This window comes from Canis lupus, chromosome 4, assembly GCF_003254725.2.
Source record: "Canis lupus dingo isolate Sandy chromosome 4, ASM325472v2, whole genome shotgun sequence".
Lineage (NCBI taxonomy): Eukaryota > Metazoa > Chordata > Mammalia > Carnivora > Canidae > Canis > Canis lupus.
The window spans coordinates 86,167,007-86,189,367 of NC_064246.1; positions in this window are offsets into that span (position 1 = coordinate 86,167,007).

Sequence of the window (22,361 nt, forward strand, 5' to 3'; positions counted from 1 at the left end):
TAAAAATAACTCCCCAGAGATTTTTATATGCTCCATCCAACAATCTTTAAAAAATTGTTCTTATAAAAGTACACTGCTGGAAATAATTTAAATGATGTACTCAAATAAGCATGCCAGGGATGTAAGTGTGGGGATATTCATTGCAGCATCCTTAACAACCCAAAACAAGTCCTGACAACAACCAGCTTCTCAAAAACAGAGGTCTGATAAATTGTCATTTAGGTCTATAATGAAACACTCTACTTTTAGATGGAATCAAGTGTATCCGTAGTGCTGACATATAAAGCAGTACAAAATACATTAGGTAAGGAAGGACAGAGGCCTGTATATAATATAATCATTTTTGCATAAATTAAAAAACTATATTATTTTTAGTTCATGTACCAAAATGTAGTATATTGAAAGTTTACAAAAAAAAAAATTGAGTGATTATCTTTGGGGTGATGGGCTGGGAGTCTTTATATAGTAAAGTCAAGAGACATTTACCTTGTGCATGCATATATCTAGGACATGTATTGCTTTTGCTTAAAAGCAAGAGTAATTATTATTGGAAAATTGAGACTTTGGGGAAGTTGGGTGGCTCTGTCATTTAAATATCTTCCTTCAACTCAGGTCATGGTCTCTAGGTCCTGGGATTGAACCTCGCATGGGGCTCCCTGCTCAGTGGGGAGCCTCCCTTTCTTTTTCTTGCCCCTGCTCATGCTTTCTCTTGCTCTCTCTTTCTAATAAATGAATAAAATCTACTAAATAAAAAAGAAAGAAAGAGAAAGAAAGAAAGAAAGAAAGAAAGAAAGAAAGAAAGAAAGAAAAGAAAGAAAGAAGAAGAAGAAAGAAGAAAGAAAGAAAGAAAGAAAGAAAGAAAGAAAGAAAGAAAGAAGAAAGAAAGAAAGAAAGAAAGAAGAAAGAAAGAAGAAAGAAAGAAAGAAAGAAAGAAAGAAAGAAAGAAAGAAAGAAAGAAAGAAAAAGAAAGAAAGAATACATTACATTATTACATTCTGGAATAAGAAAGAGAAAGATCATGTGGTTGAAAATGTGTACATAGGTTTAAGTATTTTTAAAGATCCTGAATTTTCTGTTTCTTAAACTAAATGATAACTATACAACTATTGCTTTACACTTATTCTTAAAAATGTAAATATAATATTTCCTTCTATATAAATATGACATATTGCACAAAATAAAATGTCATAAAATGTAAACTTTTATAAAACAGGATAATATATGTTACCTGCATATCTGTGTCTCTCTTTGACTAAATTTTCTGTTCTGCAAATGGTGGTAGTAGCATTCTTCTTGATTTCATTATTTTAAGTTAATATATGAAAAATGCTGCATCTGTCCTAGAAGAGCTACTATTTCTACTATTGAAATTTCATTATAAAATATATTATAGGTTCACTTTGAATATAGTTATTAAAGGTTGACAAAGCTCTAAGACAAACTCAAAATCTATACATATATTTTTGACTCTTCTCTAGAAGAGTCTTTCAACCCTATTTAAATAAATATATTTATTGTATTTATCATTTAATATATTTATATATTATAACTATATATATTTGTTATATAAGTTATATAATCTGAATATAAAATTTTAATTCTATTACTGGTATGATGCTAAATATTTAGTTTACCTCTGGTGCTCACCAAATTGAGAATTTTCAGATCTTATTCTGAGCATTACTTATTGCCTTCTCATTGAAGGTATCTACACTTTAAAAAAAAAAAGATTTATTTATTTTATTTGAGAGAGAGAGTGTGTGTGCATGAGTGGAGAGAAGTGCAAAGGGAGAGAATTCCAAGCAGAATCCCCCTGAGCAGGCTCAGATACGAGGCTCTATCTCATAACCCTGAGATCATGACTCTGAAATCATGACCTGAGCTGAAACCAAGAGTCCGATGGTTAATCAACTGTGCCACCCAGGCACCCTACATATCCACACTTTTAACTTCCTTCCATCATCCACTTTTCCAGGCTTTGTTAGGGTTTTCTACATATACTGTATTCTATTATAGCATCTAATCTTTTTTTAATATTTTATTTATTTATTCATGAGCGACACAGAGAGAGAGAGAGAGGCAGAGACACAGGCAGAGGGAGAAGCAGGCTCCATGCAGGGAGCCTCATGCGAAACTCAATCCCAGGACTCTGTGATCACATCCTGAGCCAAAGGCAGATGCCAACCACTGAGCCAACTAGGTGCCCCAGCATCTAATCTCTAAAAAAAAATATATATATATAGTATTGAAGTCACTTTTGAGCTGATTAGGAAAAATGTTTTATTAAAATTACATAGTTTAGAACCAAATGACTGAGATCTGGTTCAGTGGAAGATGATCAGATGTGATAGGTCACTTCCAAACCTGATCCTTCTAAAAAAGATGCAATCTTCTCTTCTCCTGCCATGAAGCCAAAGCAGCTACCCCTTAGAGTAGGCACAGACATGTATACAATGGAAAGAACTGAGATCTCAGAGCCAGTGACTGGAGGAAAAGGGTGGGCAAAAATTAGCTGTCCTCCGTCACCCAGCGAGGCAAGTGAAACCTGTACCTTTATTTTATTAAGCCACTGGTATTTCAAGTGAGACTTGTTTCTTCCTATTTTCCTCTGTGCAGTACAGAAATAGGCATGTTGAGCAGAGATGCCCCTATTAAAAATTGTTTTAAATAAAAATAAGAAGTCTTGGATTGTGAGGACTAATGAGAAAACTTATTCCACAGGCTTAGAACTTAGAGTGATTCTTCTCCATAGTAGCAAATATTTTATAGCAGCAACTATTTCCTGCAGGAGTCTGGAAAGCAATAATAGCAAGAGTAGATGATTCCAGAAATAATTGGCTGCTTGTCCAGTGTAAATAAAAGGAAAACAACTATCCAGAAATGTGAGGAATTTTACGATAGGAAAAACTGGATGCTTTTAGATTCTAAACAGTAAGGGATTGGATTTCAGAAGACTTTGACAACAAAGACTACTAAAACTTTCTAGATAAATAATGAGGTTTAGTGTAATGTTCAGATTTAGAGTGAAGCTTCTCACCTGTTGTTATTCAGCTGCTTCAAGATGGCTTTCATTAGTTTAATGTAAAGAAAAATGAAAATAAGGAAAAATGGTGTTTTACAGTCATATCATGAAAAGGACTTTTGGACAGGACACTTGAATCAAAGACATATATGACTAGGTCTTTGAGATATTTATACATATCTATAACTATATCTGTATTTATATATAAGCTGTAAGACACTTCCTCCTTCTAAAAAAATAATTATATTGCTGAATATTTACTACAAGCACTGATGGGGTTGGGGTCATGGGATGAGGAGATCAAGATTGCAATGTCAACATAGTTTTTCAATCTCAATGAATCCCTCAAAACAACCAAGTAACTCTAATGACTAGGAAAAAAAAAAAAAAGAAAAAAAAACAATAACAGGATAATGTCATCAAAAAAAGAAAATGACAAAATCTTATAAACCTCAAAATCCAGGAAGTCAGGCCACTCTTGGCAACCTGGTAGACATGATACAAGAAACTCTGTGAGATGAAATCACAGATCATCCTGAGATCAGGGAACCCAGAAGTCCCTAACAAAGACAGAAATCATCTTAGTAGATGACTTGAGGTCAAGAGCTGAACCTGGAAAGGATCGGATGACGAAGGGCTGTTGGTGCTGGTGTGACCTAGGAGGGAAGAGCTCAGGAAAGTCAATAGCTTATGCTCTGTTCTAGAAAGAGAAGCCTCCAGGAGGAAAATCAGAAAACCAGGGGCTTAGGTAAGAGAAGATTCAAACACATGCTGAGAAGTGGAGTAGAAAAGAAGATCTCAAAAAATAGAAGCATATTTTATTAAAAAATACTTTTTGGTGACAAGAAAGAACCTTAGAATCAGGAAGTTAACAAATTTAATATGGCCTATCCCCCACCTCAAGGTCACCTACCCAGAAACATCTGTGTAAATGAGCACAAAAGCCATTGTGTTCAAACAGGAGATATGAGTAGGGTACAGCTGAAGCTCACCCAAAGATCAAAAAGGATGAGAAAGAGTAATCAACTGAATGAAAGCCCAATGGGCATGACGACACTAAAAAGACATGCTCACAAAACATGGAAACCAAAAATACAATATTCCAAAACAAATTAAAAGTAATCAAGAGCACAACAGAAGATGTGAAGAACAGTATATGCACCATTAGAGTCACTAAGTTATGAATGGGTGCATGAAAATGAGAAACAAAAGGGAAACTGACAAAGGAAAAAAATTAGAATCCAGTAGAAAAGATTTAGAAAGAGAAGAAAGAAATGATCATGAAAAGGAAAACTAAACTGACTATAACATGACTGAGCCTAGATTAAACAGATTTGAGAGAAGACAAAGGACATAAGAGACAGACACAGAAAATCCATCACCACAGAAGGGAACTAGAGCAATGGGAAATGACACGTGCTAACATCTACAATTAAAACAAGCTTTCTTAAAAAATATATTTGAAGTCATATATTCAAAACGAATACTATATATATAGGAAAATCATTCCAGGGCAGTAAAAACTTAGATATGTTCTTGTAAAACTATTAAACTTATTTTTTTAAAAAAGGAAAATAACATGGGGCCTCCAGACAACAAGGACAAAGTCTCTTATGAATGAAAGATGATCAGATTGGTAATGAAAAATTTCAAGTTTTCTGCAAGCGCAGAAGAGGAAGGGAGAAAGGTGGTTGTATAAACATGAAGCACTTCCTATGCACATATGTGCAAAGAGAATATTCTCAGGATTTACACTTGATAGAGTCACAACTTTGTAATATATTTTTCCTGTAAGATTATTGCTATAATTTTAACTTAGCTCCAAGTATACAATATCTGATTTTTTATAGATTAAGGTTATTTTAATTTTACATCTGAAACATTCGATATATCTTCTAGCTATGAGATTCTGGCAAAATAAAAACTTTTTTGTTCCAAATGTATCTCTAAATATACTCTAAATGTATCTCCAAAAACTCAGAACATATCATTATAGCATTGGCAGTTACAATTATTAGCACTTCAATGTCCTGAAAGCCACTCTAGTAATAATGCATATTATAAGCTTCATGGCTTTCATTTTTTTTTTACAGTGCTTAAAAATTATTTTACGGAGGGGAAACCTGAGTGGCTCAGCGGTTTAGCCCCTGCCTTCTGCCCAGGGCATGATCTTGGAGACCCGGGATGGAGTCCCACGTGGGGCTCCCTGCATGGAGCCTGCTCCTCCCTCTGCCTGTGTCTCTGCCTCTCTCTGTGTGTCTCTCATGAATAAATAAACAAAATCTTTAAAATATATATATTTTGTGGAATATAAACACAGAACATCAGATGATTTTACGAAGATCAGAATTATGATATCTAATTTCATTATTCTACTGTGTCTATTTAAATTCTTTTTCTGGAGTCTGGCATATACCATATTAGTTTCAAGTGTAATCATGATATTAATTTACGTGTAGTTTATATGAACCTACTTTCTCCCTAAAAGACCCCAGGGAAAAAAAAGAAGAATCTAGGCTACAAAACCTTAATTCTCTTGGAGAAAAAAAGGAAGAAAGGATGAAAGGAAAGAAGAAAAGAAGAAAGAAAAGAAGAAAGAAAGAAAGAAAGAAGAAAGAAAGAAAGAAAGAAAGAAAGAAAGAAAGAAAGAAAGAAAGAAAAGAAAGAAAGAAAAGAAAGAAAGAAAGAGAAAGGAAGAAGGAAGGAAGGAAGGAAGGAAGGAAGGAAGGAAGGAAGGAAGGAAGGAAGGAAGGAAGATGTTTCTAATCTGATTAATGCACCAAGGCTGTCAGTTGTGCTTGAGCCAAGTATAGTGGCCTAAATCCCAAACACATGCAGTGGCAGCCTCGTCCCACCCACTACCATCCTCATCCACTCAACAGTCACTATAATCTATATTTTTTCTTTTAAAAAAGTAAAAGGTTAAAGAAAGCGACTACATGATTTTTAAAATATAAGTAGCTAATCCATTAGGAAAAGAGTTTTTTCAGGGAAAATCTATACACAAGAAGGAGTGCTGAATTTTTATTCTGAAAGAAAAGAAAAATAAATCAGTCCTGGGATGATGAGTAGTCAATAAAAATATTTCCAAATGTAAATAGCCACTAAATGTTATTTTTAAAGGTCAGAGAGAAATTAGTCTTTATTAAGTTGTTTTCAGTGAGTATTACTATGATGAGGAATAGCATAAAACCAACAAAATGTGAGATAATTTATATGGGGAAGTAGACTTTTCGATAGCAATTTCTACAGTAAAAGAAAATAATTCTTGTTTCTATTCAATAAAACAAGAACATAGAGAAAGCTTTCATGGCTGTCCATAGGGAAAACAATACAAAAGGATTCAATTTAAAAAAATCCAACAGCAAATGAAACGATATATATAAAAATGATTTGTGGTCTTAAGAAGAAAACACCATGTATACCCAAAGTAGAGTCTTGGAGTAACATGATGACACTGGTTCTCCTTTCAAATGATATTTGTACAACTAAAATATACATTTTACCAAAAGAACCTAAACCTTCTTCAGCAAATGAGATATTTTTAAGATATCTCCCAGCGTGAAAAGATAAATCTTAGATTCCTTGTCAAGTAGAAATTAAGCAAACTAAGTAAAAATACAGTGATTACTCAAAGTGGTTCAGGATGTCAATTTAAAATGCCCTATATTTTTAAAGTATAAGATTAGCAACCTTTCTGTCTGTCGTGAAACAACAAGGAAGGAAACACAATAACTAGTATAATAATGTCAAAATTAAACGTGAAAATACTTACCGACCAACCTCCACTATCGCTGTGTCTAAATGAAATACACTTGACATATAAGTACATTTTAGATAGATAGATAGATAGATGATAGATAATAGATAGATGATTGATAGATGATTGATAGATGATAGATGATAGATAGATGATTGATAGATGATTGATAGACGATAGATGATAGATAGATGGTGGATTAGATAGATAATGCACCCCTCATGTCCAACTTGCCCTTACTTTCATGTAGCTTAAAGACATTTTCTAAGTACTTACTCCTTATCCACCAAAACTGAAGCACAGTTTATCTAAAAGCATAATATCTTCGAAATCATAAAAGGTCATCTTAAAGCGGAATGAAAGAACATTAGAAAAATAGTGTTTTAGGTACCGATACATTTATTACACTACATTTTATGCAAATAAATAGAGTATTTGAATGCAGAGAAAAGACGAGTACAAACTTGCCGGATTGCTTTATAGAAGTGTGGTGTGGGAATGCTCGGGAAAGGCGCAGGGTTCCGTCCAACCGCCTCGGATAAATTGCCCTCTCCGGGCTCGGCCTCCAGTGCGTACACCTCGGTCTGCTCAGTGATTTCAGTGGCAGTTGGCGAGTTTCTCCCAGAGTCCCTCAATCCACGCTTGTACGTTTGCTTGAGACAAGCCAACTAGACAGGTGGAAAAATGAGAAGTCGCAACTTTCATGAACAGATGTGTGGCTTTTAGTGACATTTTATCACTTGTTACATGTCGACTATTTAAAAGAAAAAAAAAGAAAAAAGAAAAGAAAACATACACGGGAGCTGTACTCCCAGCATAAGGAAACCAATGGATGATGAGCTGGGAAGTTACTTATTTAACAAAATTTTAAAAAAAAATTAAAATGAGAGATAAAAATACATACTGATTGTATTGAGTCGATGCAGGTGACATTGTGCCGCTGCCCACGCCAGACCAGACGGACAAACAAACCTGCTCTTGGCTGCACCTGACTTTGGAGACCGTCATAAAAACCTGGACCGGTTCGTGACCTCGACGTCATACCTTCAGCTCCCCACCCCGCCGAGAGGCCAGAAATTGCTGTGCGATCCGGCCCTACCTGGCACTCACACACGACGCCGGCCGTGTCCCCCTGTGTCACGCGGCCTGGGACTTCTGCCGCAGGTAGTGGGAGGCCAGGGCTCCGGGCCACGCGGCCTCACTAGCTGGGCCTCATAAGCTCCCGGTAGAGGTGAAGGTGGGGGACCGCTTGCCAAGGGCGACTGGCCGGGGGCAGGCCCTGACCCTGCCGCCGACAGCTGAACGTGACCAAGAGCCCTAGCATGTGTTTTCACCCTTTTGTGTCTTTTGGTTTAGAAACTGCTCTCACGTGTAGCGCCCTTAGTGCACCAGGGCCCTGGGAGCCTGGCCTGGGGCCTGCGCCTGGACGCCGTGACCCGATGAGGCCGGCCACCGCGCCCAAAGCCAGAGGCCTGGCAGGCTCCTTTGAAGAGGTTTCGAATTTGAGATCTTCGATCATGAAGGCAGCATCGAGACGCCAGGAGGATCCAGGAGGGGTGGCCGCACAGCACAGCACGCCACGCCCCAGCAGGGCCCCTATAAGGCAGTTTCATTCAGGCCTCAAATGGAAGTTCAGTCTGCGGCCGTGCATCTGCGTGCTTTCTCTGTGTGGACAAGTAACAGTCTCAGGGCTGCAGAAGTCGGGTGGTTTGTCAATCCGTCGCTGGCTGCCGTGTTTAAAGAACCATAAAGCACCCGGGGGGCTCAGTCGGCCGCAGGCCTGCCTTTGGCTCGAGGTCATGACCTCAGGGACCTGGCCTGGCTGCCGACCCGGTGGTGTGGGGCTCCCTGCTGGGGGGGAGTCTGCTGCTCCCTTCACCCCTCCCCTTCCCCCCTGCTCCTTTGCTGTCATAAAGAAATAAAATCTTAAAAAAAAAAAAAAAATGAAGCAACTTCCTAAGACACAGAGATACCAAAAGGACTGCTACTAACCCCGTGTCACCTTTAATAATTGAAATCTTTGAAATTTCACTGGATCTAAGGAAAGTTAGTCTCGGGTCTCTTCAGCAAATAGCCCTAACTTATTTCCCGCCGTGTAGCCGGCTCATGGGCCGTCTGCATCCAGTGACCGACCAGTCACGTGCTGCATACGTGGGTCCCAGGCAAGTAATAGTCTGGTTTCCCAGGTGACGAGTGTCCTGATGCTGGCTCCACGTAGGCCACTAGTGAAGACCTCAGCCTCGCGGTGCCTGTGAGGTCAGCTGGGTCTGCTTGGCTGTCACTAAGGGATAAGCCAACCCCTCCCAAGGCCTCACCCACCTCCAAGGTACCCTCCCCTGCACACGGGTGTTCACTCCCCCACAAGCTCTGACGGCGGATATCCATCTCAGGTGCTGCTTCCCGGGGCACCACTCATGTAAACCCAGCCATCGCATCAGTAGATGTGCCTCTACACTGGTCCCTTGCTTATTGGGCCCTCCTTGCTTATTTTGCTTCCTTTGTTTCCCCATCTGCAAGACAAGTAGAACAGGGATAGTCCCGCACCTAACGCAAATCAGTGTCCTGTTCCTCCCATCCACTCAGAAGCCAAACCCCAAGCAACTGCAGCGTCCTGTGCAAGGTGAGAAGGAATGCGGGTGCGGAGAGGCAACTCTGTGGGTTACAATCCAGGGGTCAGCTTAGGGGCCTCATGGGAGTATGAAGTGGGAGGAGACAAAACAAATACCCAGGACCCAGTAAGTACCAATCAAAGCAACCAAGTGTCCTTGGTTGCTTGTGATGTTCTTATTTTTAGCACTGAAAGACCCATGAGTAGGAAACTTCTCAGTCACAGGCAAACAGGGACAGCTGACCATCCTATTGCCAATACACATTAGCCTTTTTTTTTTTAGCCCTTTTTATTAACAGTATGAAATCCAGATCAGTGACTGAAAATTTGGTTGCCGATAGCAACTGCCACTCAAGATGGCTTAAGGCACATTTTCAAAGCTCATGGAATGGTTCACATGAGGATGTTATTAAATATATATATATATATATGAGTCTACTCACAGTGCCTGCACTCACTTATTAGTCTTGAGTGGGAAACACAGAAAAAAAAAATCCCAGTTTTCAAATTGCAAATTAATAACTTGGGACAATACCCTAGCGTCCCTGACTCTCGAAGCTCATCTCACCAGTCATCAGCCCATTGAGAACATTTTTCCACTCCAGCTTTCTGCCACCCTGGGAAAATAAATCACACTCTTCTTCCTGAAGTCTGAGTACTGGAAACGGTTTTATTTTACATAAAATTTCATTTTATGATTACTCTTAGGAATTTTTCTTCCTTTATAGATTTATGCTTTCGGCAAACTCACTGATCTATACTTCTTTTACCAACAATTTACTCTGGCATCTCAGCAGCATTTACAACCATTATTTCTCAATCTTGTGCAATTTTGGAGTAATTCAAAAGTATTTGTGCCACCGTGTTGCATTATTTTTGTTGTTATAAACTTCATCCATGTGTGGATAAAGTAAAATTAACTTTTAGATGGTTCGCAAGATCTCCATTCATAATGAGATCTTCCATTATCTAAATAATGACAGAAGGTAGTGATGCCCAAGACCGGCACCCAAAGTGTCAGAGACTAACTTCTCTATTTTCTATTTTACCATTTGTACAGAATACGATGACTGCACTCCTCTGCAATGACTTGTAATAAAATCCATGTTAAGTAAGAATTCTGCTGATGAAATAAGCTATCTAGAATGGTAAATAGTAGTCAATAGTTTGCATAATTTTTATTATACTTTGTCATAATAAATAAGAGAAATACATTCATAGACGGACTATCTAAGAATGGTCAGGAACATTGATACAAGACTTCTGGTCTCAGTTCCAACACAGTAGCTTGGAATTCGGCATTTCTGCCCGACGGCAACAATGGCAGCAAAAACTAGACGAACACAAAAACCACTATTCTCTGAGACCCATCAGAAGACAGAGGTTGCAGAGTGAGCCAGCACCCTGAAATCTAGAGAGAAGTTACTTCCAGGGAGACACAGGACCTACACTTTACTTACCTAAAGCAGAAGCTACAGGGTGCCCCGAGGCCAGCCAGAACTTTGGAGATGTTTCTGAACTGCTGGAAACCAAATGTCAACAAGTAGGATAGTCCTCTCAGTCACGGTCAGAGTCCTCCTTCTCCAGAGGCCTTCACAGGCTTGTACTTCAGGTATTCTCAGGTTCTCATTGTGAAGATCAAGGTGAACCCCAAGACTCCAGAGGGGAACAGAAGGAGCAGCCCTTGTGAAATCCACCTAGACCTTTCTTCTATGGAACAAAGGTTTAGTTTAATCTTAGGAAGGTCATCTCATCAGAGGCCACCAGGAAGACCCCATTCTGGCTGGGGCATGGGAAACACTGCCTCTCCAGCCCTGTTCCAGCCTTCTTGTCCCAATTAAAAGACAAAGAAAGAACATAATTATGGAGAAGAAGGCTTCAAGGACACAAAGGGAGAAAGGGGGAATATACGTGCCACAATCAGGGAAGGAATATAAGTGGTGTGGGGGTTGGGGAAGCTCTACAGGAGGAGGGATGGAAAGATTTGTGAAGGTCACAACTCTAAGACGCAAGTTGTCCTTGTACTCTAAAGACTGAGAACCAATCAAAAGATAAGAGAATAACTTCCCATCCCCACATCCTACGACCATGCTAATAAGGTTTCATAGCAACAGTGAACCCCAACCAGGGGAGCTGTGAAAGAGAGACTCGTGGCAGAGAAGCACAAAGGGAAGCCCTAATGCCAAGAGAAGAACCACAAACAAGGCCAGTAGAGAAATTTGAGGGCTTTGGAGATAATGGCCATGACAAATAACCCAGGGCAACCCACGCAGAGATTAATATAAAGTCTCACACGTAAGGATTATTACCTTAGTATTTACTGCCCCACAGAACATGCTTGGCTCTCAACAATAACAACACAATTATGAGGCATGTTGGAAAAGCATTTAATAAAAGCCAACTTGCATCCATGATAAAAATGCTAAAAATCTGGGAATAGAAGGTAGCTTTCCTGACACAAGAGAGGATGTATACAAAACTCTGCCGTTTACATTAAATTTAGTGATGAGACATTGAATGCTTTGCCCTTAGCATGAGGAGCAAGGCAAATATCTCCTTCTTCCCTCACTCCTAGTCACCAAAATACTGAAAGTCACTCCCTGAGAATGTCATGTTTGGGAGCAAATTGGCCTGATTCTGTATGCCATGCCAGTAGTGCACCATTTAAAGGCTCACTTTGGGGGCACCTGAGTCACTCAGTCGGTTAAGCCTGGGACTCTTGGTTTCAACTCAGTTCATGACCTCAAGGTTGTGAGACTGAGCCTCCCATCAGGCTCCATGCTCAGTGTGGAGTCTGTTCGAGATTCTCTCCTCCTCCCTCTGTCCCTCCTTCCACTCATGTGCTCTTGCTTTCAAATAAATAAATAAATAAATAAATAAATAAATAAATAAATTAAATCTTTTTTTTTTTTTAAAGAGGCTTACTTGCTGATGACTTTTTAGTGACTACCTGATTTATTGTTTTTTTTTTTTTTCGAATACCTGATTTGTTGTAGTCAACATTAATTCAAAAAACACTTGATGGGTTTCTACTGAATGATAGAGATTAAGATAAGCACAGGGAAGAGAAGAGTGAGAACAAGTAATATTCTCTCCATAGCCTGTAACCAGTAGTTATTCTGGTCAGTATGTTTTCCTTTACCCTCTTCAGTAAGGTCATGTCGCACGTTTGTAACATAGTTGAGCACTTTATCATGGTACTTTTGCATTTCATCCTGGGATTCCCCAAACCACCTGGTTGAGTTTTTTGTTTTGTTTTTGTTTTTGTTTGCAGAGATTAAGTTTCGCCTTTTGTGTTGTGAAGTTTGGGTGTCAGCAAAGGCATGGCATCATGAATCTACCATTACTGTATCAATCAGAATAGTTAATAATTTTATTTGAGGCCACTAAGTATTTCACATTCTCAATTCTCACCTTCCAAGCTTCACTGTTGATACTGATGAAGGTTTTTAGAGTGTACTTCACTACAGTTTCTTCAAAGAGAAGTCAAAGGCTACAATCCTTTGATAAACCTCAAAGCTAATGCTTTGAACTGAAGAGTCGGTGACTTGGAAGTGGAGTTGTGTGTTTTCTTTCTAATCTCCTAACATTTTTTCATACAAATAATTTTTGAAATTTTATATCACAAGATGCCAGGGGGCAAGGTAAATACACAAAATTTTATTCTTCATTTCAGCCAAACACCAAAATGTAGATGTTTGTTTCTAAGATTGCTGTTCTAATTTTAAAATTCAAATCAAAACATTGAAATGAAGACAAGCAAATAAAATAAGTAGCTGCAGGTTAGATTTGATGAAATCATAATAAATATGGTAAGTTAAATTTTAAAAATTAAAACTTTCACTCAACAATAATGGCTTCATCCAGACCACACAATATTTCATCTTCTTTGTCAGTTGATCACAAGTTCTGATTTGGTTTGTAGTAAAACTTGAATAACTATGGATACTGAATTTAATGAATTCAGAGGGAGATAGATAGATAGATAGATGATAGATAGATAGATATTTGGTGAGGAAGTTTCCATCATGGAAATCTTGGGTTTTAGTCTGTAAAAGAATTCTGTTCTCACCAAGATAAATGCAAAAAGCAGTTACATATAATATATTCACATCTATAATCTAATCTTAAATCTTATGTGAGTATTCAGAGGAAAATATTATATTTCTATTGAACTTAATAGGATGGTAGTGGATCAAGAATACTTGGTGAAATTCCAGTTACCACTACCAAGGAAGAACAGTTGGTATCAAATGCAAATAAACTATCAACTCTTTAGAGCTCAGAAACCTATACCTGTCTTATTGTGAAAGGACAAAGCTCAAAGATAGTTTGACAATCACATCTTATGGTTGTTGACCTAAACTCAGATAACTGAATTTTTTTCAATAATTCTATGAAAATTGTTTCCAACAGGTTAAGATTTAAAATCTTGTGATTCAGTTAACAAAATTATTTTCAGAATTAACTATTTTAGAGAACCTAAATTTGTAAAAGAGTTGCTTTTTTTTTTTTTTTTTCTCCTTAGAAAGGTCATGAAAAGCAGGAGCAGCTTGATTATTTAGCTGCACCAAATGCTTTTCCAGGGGAGGTGGGGAAACAACTTAGAAGCTAAAGAAGGTAGTATGAAGCACTATATCTAGGTAAAATTGTCCAAACTTCTATTTTTTTTTTATGATTTCACATGTCCACAGAATAAAAGCATAGAGAAAAATCCTTTTTTCGAACTCTATTTTCATTTAAATGGGACCTTTGAGATTAAACTTTATTAAAAAAATTTTCAAACAAAACTACGGAACGAAGGACTCTTGGTTGTATTTTTTTCTTTAAAGTCATATAATTCATTGCAAACAGAACTTCATCGTTTCCTCAAATAGCTGGGAAACTCATTTAACTATGTTGTATGTGAACTTGTCGACAGATTTGAGAAAAGCAATTTTAGATGTCAGAATGAGAAAGCACCAAAGGGAAAAAAACAGTCTTTTTAAATGCAATCTCTATGTTAAGATGCATTATTATTCCCTGTAATGTTACCCTTTGATGTACGTATAATTCCTAGGGTAGTCAATTAAAAGATTAAAAGACCCTGTGGCCACATTATGAATTATAATTATTTGGGCAATCTGGTGCTCAGGTAGATAAATGGCCTGAAAAAGTTTGAAAATAATGATGCTAGTACAGAAGGAAGTCAAAATATGTTTTCCTTTTTGAACTCAACACTGTGACATAACTTCTTAAGCGCTTGTCTTTCAGTGTCGGCTCTTAGAGCCACAGGTCACTGACTTTTAAAATTTTTGGAGGAACTCAGCAGATAAGTAGGCTCACTCCTATTGAAATTGCACCACAGATAAGAACCCTAGTCTATAAAAACAATCTGCCCAGTGCTTAGCACACAGTCCTCTAGAAACATCTCAAAGCATTCGCTCCTGCTGCCAAAATCAACTATAACTTTCTCCATCTGACCTTTTTCAAATCTGATTGCATTCCTCTATTTTCCCCTGTAGGGCAGGTACATGGATCCAATCCACAGTCACTTTACAATCCCGTCTTGGAGGTGTGCAAGTATTAGTTCAGTCATAAAAAGCCTTGCCAGGAACAGTGGATATCTCTTCCGTCTGGCAAACCCTCGCCGTCTACCTAGAAACACTTCATTGGGAAGTTAGAGAGACTTTCCCAGTTAAACATGAAGCCCTTTAAATCCAAAAATTCAATAGAGGCAATTTAATATTCTGTAGCATGGATTCATTGCACCACCTATACTAATTCATTATGGGATTTTTAAAAACTAATTCTCCTAACAAAAATTCCGATGATGGACACTGTAAACAGCAAATAAAATCCCAATAGAATGGAATGAAGCACCTGTAATTAAACTGTATAGAAATGCATGGAAATATTTTAGGCTTAACTGTGATAATACAAAGTATAATATCCAATTCTCTCCTATCCATTTATTCAACAAATATTTGTTAAAATAATAGTGAAAGGGAATATAAGGGAAGGGAGAAGAAATGTGTGGGAAATATCAGAAAGGAGACAGAACATAAAGACTCCTAACTCTGGGAAACGAACTAAGGGTGGTGGAAGGGGAGGAGGGCAGGGGGTAGGGGGGGAATGGGTGGGTGACGGGCACTGAGGGGGGCACTTGACGGGATGAGCACTGGGTGTTATTCTGTATGTTGGTAAATTGAACACCAATAAAAAATAAATTTATTATAAAAAAAAACTAGTTCATAAGGATTAAACCAGTCCTGAAATTAGATACTAAGATAATTTACCAAATAATTCAAATTTGAAATAATTTTCTCTGAAATTTATAATTTGGCCTTACTTTGAATTTAACTTTATAGTCAGCATAATTATTTCTATGACCTAAAATGATAATTAACTTTATATATATTAATTCAATAATATTTATTATGACCATTGATTTTAAAACTCCATGCACTTATATCTCACACATATGCTATGTATAATATATTTTAGACATATAGCGTGCTCTCATGTGATACTTTGTAACTATTTAAGACAACAGGAACTAAAGGTTCTTAAAATTCAAGGTTAATAAGAATTATATGTGGTATCTTCTTTTACAACCAGATTTCAAATCTCCATCCACACAGTGTTAGATTCAATAGCACTGGCTCAGAGCTAGAAATCTGCCTTTTGACAAATATGCCATGTAGTCTTCATGAATAACCCAAGTTAACATCACTTTAAGAAGCCAGAGAGTTGAGTGTCATTACTCTGATTTCACTGCTTTCAATCAAGATTCACCTAATGAGAAAAACGTGCATCTTTTTGCTCAAAAGCCCTTAGGCAACCACACCACTCAAACCTGTAGCTGTTCTTTCAATGTTGCATCAAACTGAACCATATAAACAATTTTCTAAAATGCTAAATAGGCATTGTTGACTGAATTCATGGATTCTTCTTGGAGAGGACACTAATTATATACGTTCTGATACTGCAAGAGCATGTATGTTTTACAATAATTTATCATACAGCCCGGAGAGTACATCAGTAGTTAATGCCTTTGGATATTAGGAAAATAGGAAGGGTGTATTCTAGTTTATGGGGCGTGAGTTCAGTTGGATACACTTACAAACAACCGAGTCACTTAGCTAAAGAGCCTCTGTCAGCAGAAGCTTTTCTCCTGCTTGAGTCCCTGTTCCCTGAAGAAGTTTCCCTCACTTCATAAGATAGTATGACTAGTGGTGATGACTCTTCGGATTTGTGGCACGTTTGGTGGCCAGGGTGCACTTCTAGAGATATACGCCAAAATCAGATAACCTGACCCTGTATACTTTTAAAACTACTAACACAACAAATTTCTTGGAGCTGCGATTTATCTGGACAAGCTAATAAAAATATGGTAGATAAATTCACATCCCGTGAGAACACGAAGCAAGAAAATGCTCCATAAACTTCCTTCTCCTCGTTCTGCCCTCCAGTTCAACGTGGATGAACACTTCAAGGATCTGGACACGTGATGACCACAAGATTTGTTTCTTGAGTCTCTAGCTTCTGCTAAGGACCTGAGAACAGAAAACCAACAGATGGATGCTGCCCTCATCTAATCTATGATATATTCATCCCTGTTGAAGAGTACGCATCATATAAATTCCTTCTTTGTTGAAATGCAACTGGAAATAGGAGAATATATAAAGTAATATTAAAGACAAAATGCCTTAGAAGATAAAAGATCACTGATTATATACTTGATTTTTGTCTTCGATCTCTAAAATACCAATAAGATGGTTGAAAAAATTTTATTAATTCCATTTAATAAATATATACTTGTATATGTCATTATTTAAATCACAGACAGGTTAGATAGGAAATATAATAGTTGAGTTTTTTTTACTACACCATTGGTTTTTAATTAAACCCAAATTTTGAATCTAGTCATTTCAAATATAAAAGAGATCTAGACATACAAAGTCAAATTTTTTTATTAGCCTCAAAGATCTAAAATAGTTCCTGCTGGACAACACTATTTTTTGTACATTATAGATGTGTTGTATCTGGGAGAGGTTATTTCAGAAATGACACTGGAGTGCTTCGACTCTTAAAGTTTCTTCTTGTGTTTTGTTTTAGAGAAGGGGATGTAAAAATCACTGCTACCACCAACTATCAACTTTGTCCCCCCATCAGTGATTAGTCATAAATGGACACGCCTCCAGACACACTTTTCCTAAGAGCACATGGCTCCCTGGGGCTTCTCAATCTGTTCACAGATTCGAAAGTAGCACCACTGAATCCTCTTTAGCCTGAAAGTTTATGGTATAAAAGTAGCTGATCTGGATCTGAATCCCATTTCTCTCACTTAGGAATTCTATAATCTTGGGTATCTGAGATTTGTTCTTTTCATCTGCTGCATAGGCATAATTATCATGCCCAACTCAATGAGTTGTTATGAAAAGTGAATATGAAAATATATAAGGGGGCATGTGGGTGGCTCAGTTGGTGAAGTAGTCTGCCTTCAGCTCAGGCCATGATCCCAGGGTCCGGGGCTGGAGCCCACATAGGGCTCCCTGCTCAACGTGGAGTCGGCTTCTCCCTCTCCCATTGCTCCCCACCCCCACACTTGTGCTCTCTCTCTCTCTCGAATATATAAATAAAATCTTTAAATTTTTAGACAATTCCTCTATTATCAAATATGTATCTGCACTAGATACCCATCTATACCTGTATTTGTGTAGATACCAGGAGAGAGAAACTCCAGAGGTACTCCTTGTACATGTACTTAGAGTTTGTGATCCACCGAGCTCACTTTCTTTACTCCACCTACATCTTTTTCAGAGGAACACATCTCTGTACCATGAACTGAGAGAAGGTCTCACTGCCTTGAAGAGACGACCCACGTCAGTGCCGTCTTACCACATGCGTGACAACAGCCCTCAGGACAGCCTGGCCGCTGCTTGTCCATTGCCAAGAGCAACTCAGTGTAGTCTCCCAGGGGCAGAGGAGTCTTGGACGAGAAGGAAAATCGCATGCCTTATTGTTCTCTTCCTCTACATTTTTCTTCAGCCTCCTGGAATAATCTTGTAAAATATTTGCATCCTTTTTTGGAGACTACCCAAGTGAGAGCAGTTACGGAAAGTGTCTTCTGTTCAACATCAGCAATATAATATACACTTAAGCTACAATCAGCTAAAAGCTAGACAGAGCAAACACTTCATTTCGTTTCTCATCATAGAGATAATAGTTTATAAATTGTTTTGTGTTCCTGAACTCAGGGTAAAAACTTGAGAGCTTTTTTTGCCAATTTCTTTTATGGCACACAGGGTGCATTAAGCAATGTCTCGACACTTGCTGACTTTCTCTGACACACAGACAGACACAGACAGAGAGGAGATAAAACAGTAATAATGGATTCTGTTACTTTATTATCTGGGAAACTAACTTAGCTTAGTTAGGTTTTTGGTTTTTAATTACACACACACACACACACACACACACACACAGTCAAACTCATCTCAGATAGATGCATAGTACTGCATATTTTAAAGTATAAAGTATATTTGGAGCAAAATAATTTCCTTAAAGTTACATTCTATTCCTAGCAGTTTTAGTTCTATTGAGACAACATAGAATTTCAAAATTATGTAGTTCACGTAACTAATTAATAATTAATAATTTACTTTAAATGACATTAAGCATCACGCTACGTATTTTGGGTTCTACTATAACAAATGTTGACAAGTTAACCTATATTTTTAATGCAGTACAATTTTACAACCAAACTCTGCTACATATACCAATAATCTACCAAAGGGACGAAAGTATATAAATTCTAGATATAAAATTAGGCAAGTAAAATTAGCCTTAGTATAAAGAAGCTGAATGACTTAGGAAAATGTTGCGTAAGAAGTAACTGCTGACAAAATTGTGCCCCCAGCAAGATCAACTTGATTATCATAATTGGCTGTATAATTGCCACCATATTATCCCATTTCTAACCAAGGACTACTGTTCAGTCCACTAGAGAAATTTATTTCACTGTAAATTCAGTATATATTTTAGAGAAGATAGCAACAGATGAGAATCATTTACAGTAATCTATTTCAACATTAAATTTTCTGGAATATTGTATTTTGAGAATTACCATTATTTTTGAGCTTTCTTGAGCTAGCATTTAAATCTTAAAATCTTATAGGCAGTGGCACAAAATCTATGATTTTTGTACAAAATTGTGGTAGGACAATGGATATTTCTTAAAGTGTGGTGAGGAAAGCTGAGTATTGCTTTTAAATGCATATTTTATAATATGAAGGCATAGAAGTCATGAAGAGGAAATCATAAGTTATATTGCAAATCCTGGCCCTCTTACCTCACTTGGAGATAGTTGATATTTTCTGGCTGGTGAAGATGGTTCACTATCCAGCCCACTTCCCTTCACTGCTTTTTCCTCTACCTACCTGGAGGCTTTGGGGCCAGGTGTTGAGAGGAGTTGTGTCGGGATAAAAGGAAACTTGAATCCTGGAGTAAAGTAGCCCAGAAGGGAAATCATACAAAGAATATTTTCATTGGGCTTGATGTGAGTGAGTGATTGAGTTTGTAAATGCATATATGTGTGTGTATATTATATATATAGTGTTGTGTTACCGAGATCCTCGCACAGTTGACCTGCCCTGACGACTACAGCATTTAAAGCAGCATGAGTAATACCTAGACTATGGAATGAGGCTGCTATACAGCAGCATCCAGTTAACACCTGCTATTTTTATTATTATTAATAGACATGGTAAATCATTTCGATTTAAAGTCACACTGTAGAAACTAGATAAAAAAAAGAGAGATTAAAACTAATTATAATAATGAAGGAAGAACTCGGGTAGTGAAGATATCTTGACTAGGGAAGCATGCCAAGGAGCATTGTAAGGCGTGTTACCCAAAGTGAACAAGTGTCTCCTGTTGCTAAAAACGAGAAGATTGAGATCAAACGCTAGATACTTGTTGACTGAGAGATTTATGGAAACCTATGATAATGATGATTAAAGATTTAAAAAGGGTGTTTTTAAAAGGGAGGTAGCAATATAAAAATTAAAGTCTAAAGAGAATTTTCTGGAAGAAAAAGACAGAATCAACCTGCTGTTTCTGTAAACTTCCTGTTCTTAAGCAAAACCTAAAAAATACAAAGCAAGTTCCTTTCTCATGACAGAGTACAGAAAAAGGGAATATAGAACACAGTTTTCTTTAATAGCAAACCTTACATAGATAATGACAGAGAACAAGTCATTAAATCGTTCACTAGGATGCCTGGGTGGCTCAGTAGTTGAGCATCTGCCTTTGGCTCAGGGAGTGATCCCGGGGTCCTGGGATCGAGTCCCACATTGGGCTCCCTGCATGGAGCCTGCTTTTCCCTCTGCCTGTGTCTCTGCCTCTCTCTCTCCCTCTCTGTGCCCCTCATGAATAAATAGATAGAATCTTAAAAAAAATAAATAAACTCCTTTCACCCTTTATTAAGGCCAGTTGATCAACTTAAGTTTGTATGATAATTTAATTGGAACTTGCCATATGTTGACACATGTATAATGCTGTCTAAAAACATACCATAATGAAAATGTACAAATTGTATATGTTTCATTATCTTAAATAATTATTTTTATTTAAGTGCGATCTTTTTTTTTCTTTCCTTTGTTCAATTAGATTTGAGACATTAAAGTGCTTTTTAATACTAAAGCAATTGAAAATATTTGTATTTCAGCTCTGTTACTATAAGAGGATAAAATGACAGTACAACAGCCTTCTAGTGACATCTACTGAACAACCAAATTCTTCCTTTAGCAATAAATATAAAAGGAAAAAGTATCTTAAAAACAGGAAAAAAAGAATTTTCCTGAGCTTCCATACAGAATTAAAATATGAAATTTTAAATCAGACAATTCGGTATTACTTAGTTAAATGTGACAGGAAACTAGTTTAACAAGAATATTGATTGTGCTGACACATCACAAAATGTAAATTACTGCCAAAGTATGCTGTCAATTTTACTCCCTCATGATCTCCATTTCCACAAAAATTTGAGTATAACTTTAAGAATAAAAAAAAAGATTGCTTATGAATGGAGGTGCTGACGAGTAAGTAATGAGTGCATAACAGACTCAAGAAAATTCGAGAAAGAATGAGACATAGAAGTTAAGAAAAATAATAAAGAAATTGAAGTAAACAAAGTATTTGAAAAGATTCTAAGAACTAAAGATTATTTATTAAATGTCCATATTAGCTAAATTAATACATAATAAAAATATGACAGGGGCCAATGATTAGTAGAAAATTATTAATTATTTTTAATGTTAGTAAAATGTATAGATTAGTAAGAACTTTAAATTCTATTATATTAAAGAATTTTCCTAATATATTCTCATTTAATCAACCAGGTAGCCCCAAGAGGTGAGTATATTTTAGGTTAGCTGGCAAGGAAACCATGGCGACGTGAGCTTAAGTGGCCAGGCTCATGTCATAAGGGCAGGACGAGGTCATAAAACTTGGACTTCAGAGATTAACCCCGGCGTCCTTTACATTACAGAGCTCCCATTTAGAGGGAAAAAATGCATTCTTTAAAGAAGACGCTTACAACATTCGGCATGTGTCAAAAACACAGCTATTATAATTCATCACTTAAAATAGTGTGTCATGACCTTGGGACAATCATCTGCATTCTTTAACTGAAAAATAAAGCTGTCAGGTATTTTTTAAATATTTCTTTTATGCTTTACTGATTTCTTCTTTCTATAATATTATCTTAAATATTTTAGAACATTCCATTTGTACATAATAGTTTTTGGCACCTGTTTCTGATTTTAAATTATGGCTGTAATTATGCAAGAATCCAGCCAAATTCTGTTGATGATATTTTTATTGCTCTTGTCAATAAAACATAGATGATTTTAAGAAAAGCTTTATATCAATAATATCATAATCTTAATGACACAGAACAATTATTATAATTTCCTTAAAGATAA